This window comes from Bison bison, unplaced genomic scaffold (assembly GCF_000754665.1).
Source record: "Bison bison bison isolate TAMUID 2011002044 unplaced genomic scaffold, Bison_UMD1.0 scf7180017864252, whole genome shotgun sequence".
NCBI classification, from domain to species: Eukaryota; Metazoa; Chordata; class Mammalia; order Artiodactyla; family Bovidae; genus Bison; species Bison bison.
Window position 1 is genome coordinate 982,660 of NW_011494824.1, and position 7,624 is coordinate 990,283.

Sequence of the window (7,624 nt, forward strand, 5' to 3'; positions counted from 1 at the left end):
TGTTTCCCCATCTATTTGCCATGATCTTAGTTTTTTGAAAGTTGAGTTTTAAGCCAGCTCTTTTGAAGGACACAAAAATCCTAGCCACAAAAGGTTAACCAGAATTTTGATGTAGTTAATGATGCAATTCAATAATTTTAACAATATATTTACACTCAGGAAATCACTGCTTAAAACAGGATAAAGAATATTTCCATTGCTTCTGTCCTTTCCTTGATACCTACCCCCAGACAAAGATTTTCTGATTTCCATCATGTAGAGTAGTTTCTCTACACCACAGAGTGCTGTTTCATACAAATGGAATCATATAATATGTATCTTTTTTAAATTGGCTTCTTTTAGTAAGTTTGATGCTTTTAAGATTCACTTATGTGGTTTATATTAATTCCTTTTTTTGCTGAGTACTATTACATGTATGAATATACCAAATTTATTTAGTCCATTCATTGTGGACAAATATTTATTTCCACTTTGGAGGCTATTATAAAGAGATTGCTATTCATATTCTCATTGAAGTCTTTTTTGTGGATGTATGTTTTCATTTCTCTTGTGAAAATACCTAGAGTACAACTGCTGAGGCTTATGGTAGGTATATGTTTATAAGAAATTACCTTTCTGTACTCCTACCAGCCACATATGAAAGCTCCGTTTGTTCTGTATCTTCACCAACAGTTGATACTGGCAGTCTTCTATGTATTACCCATTCTGGTGGGCGTGAAACAGTATTTTATTGTGCTTTTTTAAAACAATTGTATTTATGTATTTATTTTTGGCCATGCTGGGTCTTCAGTGCTTTGTGCAGGCTTTCTTTGTTACGGAGGGTGGTGGCTACTCTTCGTTGCAATATGCAGTCTTCTCGTGGTATGGTTTTCCTTGTTGCAGAGCAGGGGCTGCAGGTGCACAGGCTGAAGTGATTGCTCGTGGACTACTTCATGGACTTGGCAGTTGCAGCCATGGGCTCCAGAGAATGGCTCAGCAGCTGTGGTGCACAGGCTTAGCTGCTCTGCAGCGTGTGGGATATTCCCAGACCAGGGATCGAACTCGTGTGTCCCCTGTATTGGCAGGCGAATACTTAACCTACTGTGCCACGAGGGAAGTCCTCACTGTGGTTTTAATTAGCATTTCCCTCATGGCTAAGGATACTAAGCACCTTCTGTATGCTTTTTGGCTGTACTTTTTTTGAAGTGTCTGTTCAAACTTTTTCCCACTTGCCAATTTGGCTACTTGTATTTTAATTGTTTGTTTGTAGGAGTCCTTTACACATTCTGAATGTGAAGCTTTTGTCAGATATATCTATAATAAATACTTTTTAATGTGTCTCTGGCTTGCCTATTCATTTTATTACTAATGTCTTTTTATCAGCCAAGAGGTTTTAATTTGGATGATGTCTGGTGTATAGATTTTTTTCTGTATGGTTAGTGCTTACATTAGTTTCCTAAGGCTGTCATAATAAATTACCACATACAGGATGGCTTAAAATAATAGAAATTCATTATCTCACAATTCTGAAGCCAGAAGTCTAAAATCAAGGTGTTGGCCAGGACAGGTTCTCTCCACAGCTTCCAGGTGAGAATCTATTCCATCCCTTTCTCTTAGCTTCTGCTGTTCCTGACAGTCCTGGTCATTCGTTGCCTTGATTCCAATCTCCACTCCATTATCCAGTGGTGTTCTCCCTGTACATCTCTTTCTCTGTGTTTCTTCTCCCCTTCTTGTAAGAACACTAGTCAGATTAGAGTAGAGCCTACCCGATTCCACTTGACCTCAGCTTAAGTTATATAATGACAACAAAACAACCCCATTTCCTAATAAGGTCACATTCTGAGGTTCCTGGAAGGCTATGAGTTTGTGGGAGAGGACACTACACACCCCAATGCAGTGCTCTTTGGTCTTACGCTAAAAATCTTTGCTTAAGCCAAAGTCATGAGGATACTTTCCCTTGTTTTCTTCTGGAAACATGATGGTTCTAACCCTACATTTCATTCTACGTTTTATCTCAGATTATTTTGTGTGTATGTATTGAGGTTGGGGACAAGATTCTTTTCTTTTTTCCATATGCATGTCCTGTTGTTCCAGCTCCTTGTGTTATAAGGTTAGCCTTTCTTCATTTTATGGCTTGGCACTTCCACTTATTTTTATTACAGGTGTGACATCTTTCCTATATGATAACTACCAGAATTAAATATTGATAAAGCATAATTAGACCATAGGTGAACGTTGGTTTCTTCTTGCATCATCTGTATAGTGAAAAAAAATATGATTGTGTGTCCTTTAGCTTAAATTTTCACACTGTGGGCAATAACAATGAAAGGAGAGGTTCAGTAGAGGAAAGTGATAAATGAGATGAGGGGAGGTTGAACTGTTTTCCAGACACAGAAGGAAGAAAGGACATTCCAGGTAGAAAGACCGAAGCTCATGACTCAGGGGCAGAAGGCCCTGCATCTAGAACTGGCTCTTTATAACATGATTTCTTTGTGGCAGTTCAAAGTTGAGTTCTAGTTAATCATTTTACAAGCCAGTTACATGCCGAAAGAAATAGTCACTGTTGGTGAGCCTCAGTTGAGGAAGATTATACACAGGCAAAGGGACCACAGCTACCCAGCCCCAGGCGAGTGGTTGTTATTTCTTTCTGTCACCGTTCTCCTTCAACAATCATTTTACCTTTTGCTTTTCTTTCTTTGGGCTTCCCTGGTGGCTCAGCTGGTAAAGCTCAGCCTGCAATGCGAGAGACCTGGGTTTATCCCTGGGTTGGAAAGATCCCTTGGAAAAGGGAAAGGCTACCCACTCCAGTATTGTGTCCTGGAGAATTCCATGGACTGTGTAGTCCACAGGGTCGCAAAGAGTCGGGAAGATTCCCGGGGGAAGGAAATGGCAACCCACTCCAGTACTCTTGCCTGGAAAATTCCATGGATGGAGGAGACTGGTAGGCTACAGTCCATGGGATCAGAGTCGGACACGACTGAGCAACTTCCCTGGTTCACTGATTTTTCTCTCTTTACTGTCCGCCTCTAGTCTTCCACCTCGTATTTGGTTTTCCTACTATGTCTATACGTTGAAGAATTAACTCACTTTCCCCCCCAAGTAGGACTCAGAGAATTGAGACTTCCAAAACTTATTCTACATTATTATTGCTTTTTCTTTTTTGTTTCTCTTCTTCCCCTTAATTAAACTCAGGCTGATCCTTTCAGGACTGGACTATGGGGAAGACAGAGAGATGAGGGAGGGAGTCAGGGAAGTCCTTTCTAGAGTAGTGTCAAAGGAGGGTTGGATCCAGCTTCAACTAGTTTGTAAGATCTGATTGTTAAATTTTCAGGAATTTGCAAGTCAGTTATTAAATACGGTCACTAAGGAAAAGGAAAGATAGCACTAAGTCGTGTCTGACTCTTGCAATCCCATGAACTGTAGCCTGCCAGGCTCCTCTGTCCATGGGATTCTCCAGGCAAGAATACTGCAGTGGGTTGCCATTTCCCTCTCCAGGGAACTTCCCAACCCAGGAATTGAACCCAGGTCTTCTGCATTGTCGGCAGATGCTTTCCTGACTGAGCTACACAGGAAACATGGGAAATATAGTCACTATTAAAAATTAAAGTATATGAGCATAATTGAACAAATTGTATTAAAAATAAAGGCAATAAATCCCCAAAACTCATCACTTCCCAAATCTTTTGTTATATTTTACTATGGGGCCAAATTTTGTGTTTTACTGAGCAGAGGAAGAGAACCAAGAAGGAAGAACTAATAATGTATAGAATAAGTTTTGCAGTATTTACACCACCAAAATCTACAAATTCTACCGAGTCCCCTTCTCCCCTCTACCTGCCCTGCTCCCACATATCATAGGACTAGCTATTAAACATTTGCCAGCACAGTGCTAGTGATATTTTTCTAAGGTAGTTTTGTACTCTTTGGGTCTGAGATTTGTATCAGGCCAACTCTTGGGCTTCCAGATAGCTCAAGTGGTAAAGAACCCACCTGTCAATGCAAGACATGAGTTTGATGGCTGCATCAGGAAGATCCCCTGGAGGAGGGCATGGCAATCCACTCTAGTATTCTTGCGTAGAGAATCCCAAGGATAGAGGAGTCTAGCAGGGTGCACAGAGTCCCAAGAGTCAGACACGACTGAAGCACAGTCGTGCGACTTAGTAAAGCACAACTCTCTCCTATAGGACTTTGTAATATTTTTGGAGACCTGACCCGCCACTTCAGTTATCTTGATCTGGAAGTATTTCCCTGTTTTAATGATCCCTTATTCCAGCCTTGGATATGGAATACAGAAGTCCATCTCCAGCTTTTCTGTGGAGAACTGTTCTCCTTCTAGACTACCCTTTGGGCAGGATATAACGAGCATGTCCCCTATCTAGCTCAGAGAAACAAATTCTGGTTGTGCACATTGATTACCCCCTTTGCTCTACCATCAGAGCCAAAGAGTCTCCTACTCATCAGTTTCCTCGGGTGTGAATCAGATACCAGTCTTTCTCTGGAGAACTGGTCTTCTTTCAACCCTTCCTCATCTCATTAAATGCTTCCCTCTGCTGAGCTGCCTCTTTCATAATCATTGTCCACAGTGTGATGTTTTGTTTTATTTTATTATTTTTGGCTGCACCATGTAACATGCAGGATTTCATTTCCCCAACAGGGGATCGAACCCGCACTCCCTGCATTGGAGCCATGGAGTCAACCATTGGTCTTCTAAGGAAGTTCCCAATGTGATATTTTAAATTAAAGCAAACATATTTACTTTTTTTCATACTATATATGATGGCAGAAGAGACCAACACCTACCTTATAGTCTCATTATACTTTATCAGGCTTTCCTGATGGCTCAGTGGGTAAAGAATCAGCCTGCAATGCAGGAGACACAGGAGACATGGGTTTGATTCTTGGGTCAGCAAAATCCCCTGGAGTAGGAAATGGCAACCCACTCCAGTATTCTTGCCTGGAAAATTCCATGGACAGAAGACCCTGGCAGGGCATAGTCTATGAGGTCACAAAGAATTGGACACGACTGAGTGACTAAGCATGCATACTTTATCAATATTTAACTCTGGCAGTCATCACATATCAGGGAACATATCATGATTGTGATAAAAGTAAGCGGAGGTGCCAAGTCATAAAATGAAGAAATGTTAACACAAGGTGCTGCGGGCACAATTGGACAACCATATGGGAAAAAAACAAACCTTGTCCTTTATCTCAATACATATACACAAAATAATTTGACGTAAATCATGGGACAAGCATCCTATAATCCAGTAATCCTATTCCTGGAGAAATCTTCACCCACCGGTACCAGGACACACATACAACGTTACTCATAACAGCCTCAAAATATAACCGGCCCACTTATCCTTCTCAGGAGAACAGAACTAAATGTTCTTGAGGAGGAGAATGGACAGATCACGGTATACTATAAGATGGGCTATCTTATGGCTGAGAAAAGGAATGAACTTAGCAGCATGGATGACTTTTAGAAACCGTTCTTACAAAGTTAAGAAACAAACAAAACTGAACAGTATAATAGGGTCCATTCATATGTGGTGAAACTCAAAATAAAGGGATGTTCCAAAAAAAATTCAGGGTAGTGACCACCTCTCTGGGACAGGGAGATGGGCAGGACGGGAAAGAGTTCATAACTGAAAACAACTGGCAACATCTTATGTCTTGACATGTGCATTTCATCACAGTATCTATTTTGTCATTATGTTTCATAGCTTCCACAGGATGCATATATGTGTATATATCGTATGTATGTATACACACATCATGTACCATATATGTGCAATACTTTATTATCAAACAAAAAAGTTTATATGTATGTCTACATATACAATATATATAATTAAACAAAAAACATACATGTACACATATACAATATCTATACAATATTTTATAGTTTAAAAAGTACAGGAAAAAAACTGGAAGGGAAGAAATGCGCTAAAGTGATTATCACCCTGAGTGATTATCTCTGAGTTCTGGGTAATTATTTTCTCCACTATAATTTTCTATTATTTTCCCAATTGCTTAAATGGTAGGGTAATACTTTTATAATCAGAAAATGGCAATTTTTACAATATAAAGTAATTTTTAGAATGTCCAGAACATTTGTACTGTTTTTTGAAACCAGATTAGAAACGTCAGTCAAATTTCTTTTCACATGCCCTAGGAGGGATAATCTCTAAAGATTTAACATTGTGTTTAGCTGACAGATGTCAAAATGCTAATGAACACGTTTCAACTACGCCAACACTGTCTTTAAATATTCAGCCCTTAGTTTTACTTTCTTCCTGTCTTTTGAAGATATGCTTCCTGGTTCTGTGTTTAGGCTTTTATCCTTCCTATTTCTCATAGCTCCAAGTTTCCTTCAAGCTCAAGTTCAGTACTTCAGAAACTTTGGATAAACCTGAAGACTGCTTTTCCCACAGCCCTTTAGCAACATCTAGTGGGTACTTAAAAACAGAACAAGGCAGTTTCCTACGTAATTTAAAGAGCAACTGTTTTGATAGCAAATGTGACTTAGCAAAAAAAAAAAGTCTTAAATCCTCAAGACAAATGGAATCTCTCCTGTGATTAAATAACTTTACATATATGGGTGTGTAGGTAAACATTTAAGATAAAATGTAGCTGACATTTCCTCATCCAACCTGCTGGAATTTAAACAACATTTGTTACTATATTATATAATGGGCATTATCTTGTAGAACCATATTAGAGATCCCTAAGCAAGAGTACCAGAGCAATGTAAAATCCTTCAAAAGCGAAAAGGAAGAGCTTGTATAGAATGCATGTATAAGGAATAGAAGTGCCGAGGAATATAAGCACAGGGTAAGAGAGAAGAAAGCAGGAGGGAAGGCACAGGGAGGAAGCCAAGGAAGAAGAGCAAAGTGAAGCAGAATCACGGGAACTGGCAAGTTTACAGAATTCACGTTTATCCTAACATAACTGCACTCCAGTCACTGTTGTCAACCAAAAGGTCGGTGTCTCTTAGCCCTGTGCCTGTGTGAGGTACCCAGTTCCCTGAAGATCTTTGCCATGTTTCCCTTTGACTTGATGCATTACCTCTCCCATCACCCTTTCACTAAAAGTTAAGGACCTAGGTAGTTGATAGCGTGTAGCTGATAGTCAAGGGGAAAAAGTTACCTTAGAAACTCTTTAATCTCTCTGTGCCTTAACTTCTCTAGCTGCAAATTAGGGATTAATTTGGTCCCTGTTTCTTTTCATAGACATTTCTCCATGATAATCAACTATTATTTCTGAAAATGCTTTTACTCTTAGGAAAAATCCATAAAGTTTATATGGTAATGTTAGCATTCCTGTACACAACTAAGAAGCAAATACCTACTCCTGGATGTCAACATGTGGGGTTGGGCCGAGTACCACATGAGTTAGGAAATCTCCTCTGCAAAGTGGGACCTTTTTTTCCCCTAATTTGGCTTATTGGAAAGGGAAATAGAAGCATTACGAGGAATTATTGAGGCAGTATGGTGGGGAGGCAAAAAGTACGATGTTGCGGAAATGGAAGCCTTGCTCTCTCAGATAGTAAAATGTATTTTAAAAGCTCTATGAATGAAAAGGATATCGGTCCTGAATATTCATTGGAAGGACTGATGCTGAAGCTAAAGCTCCAATA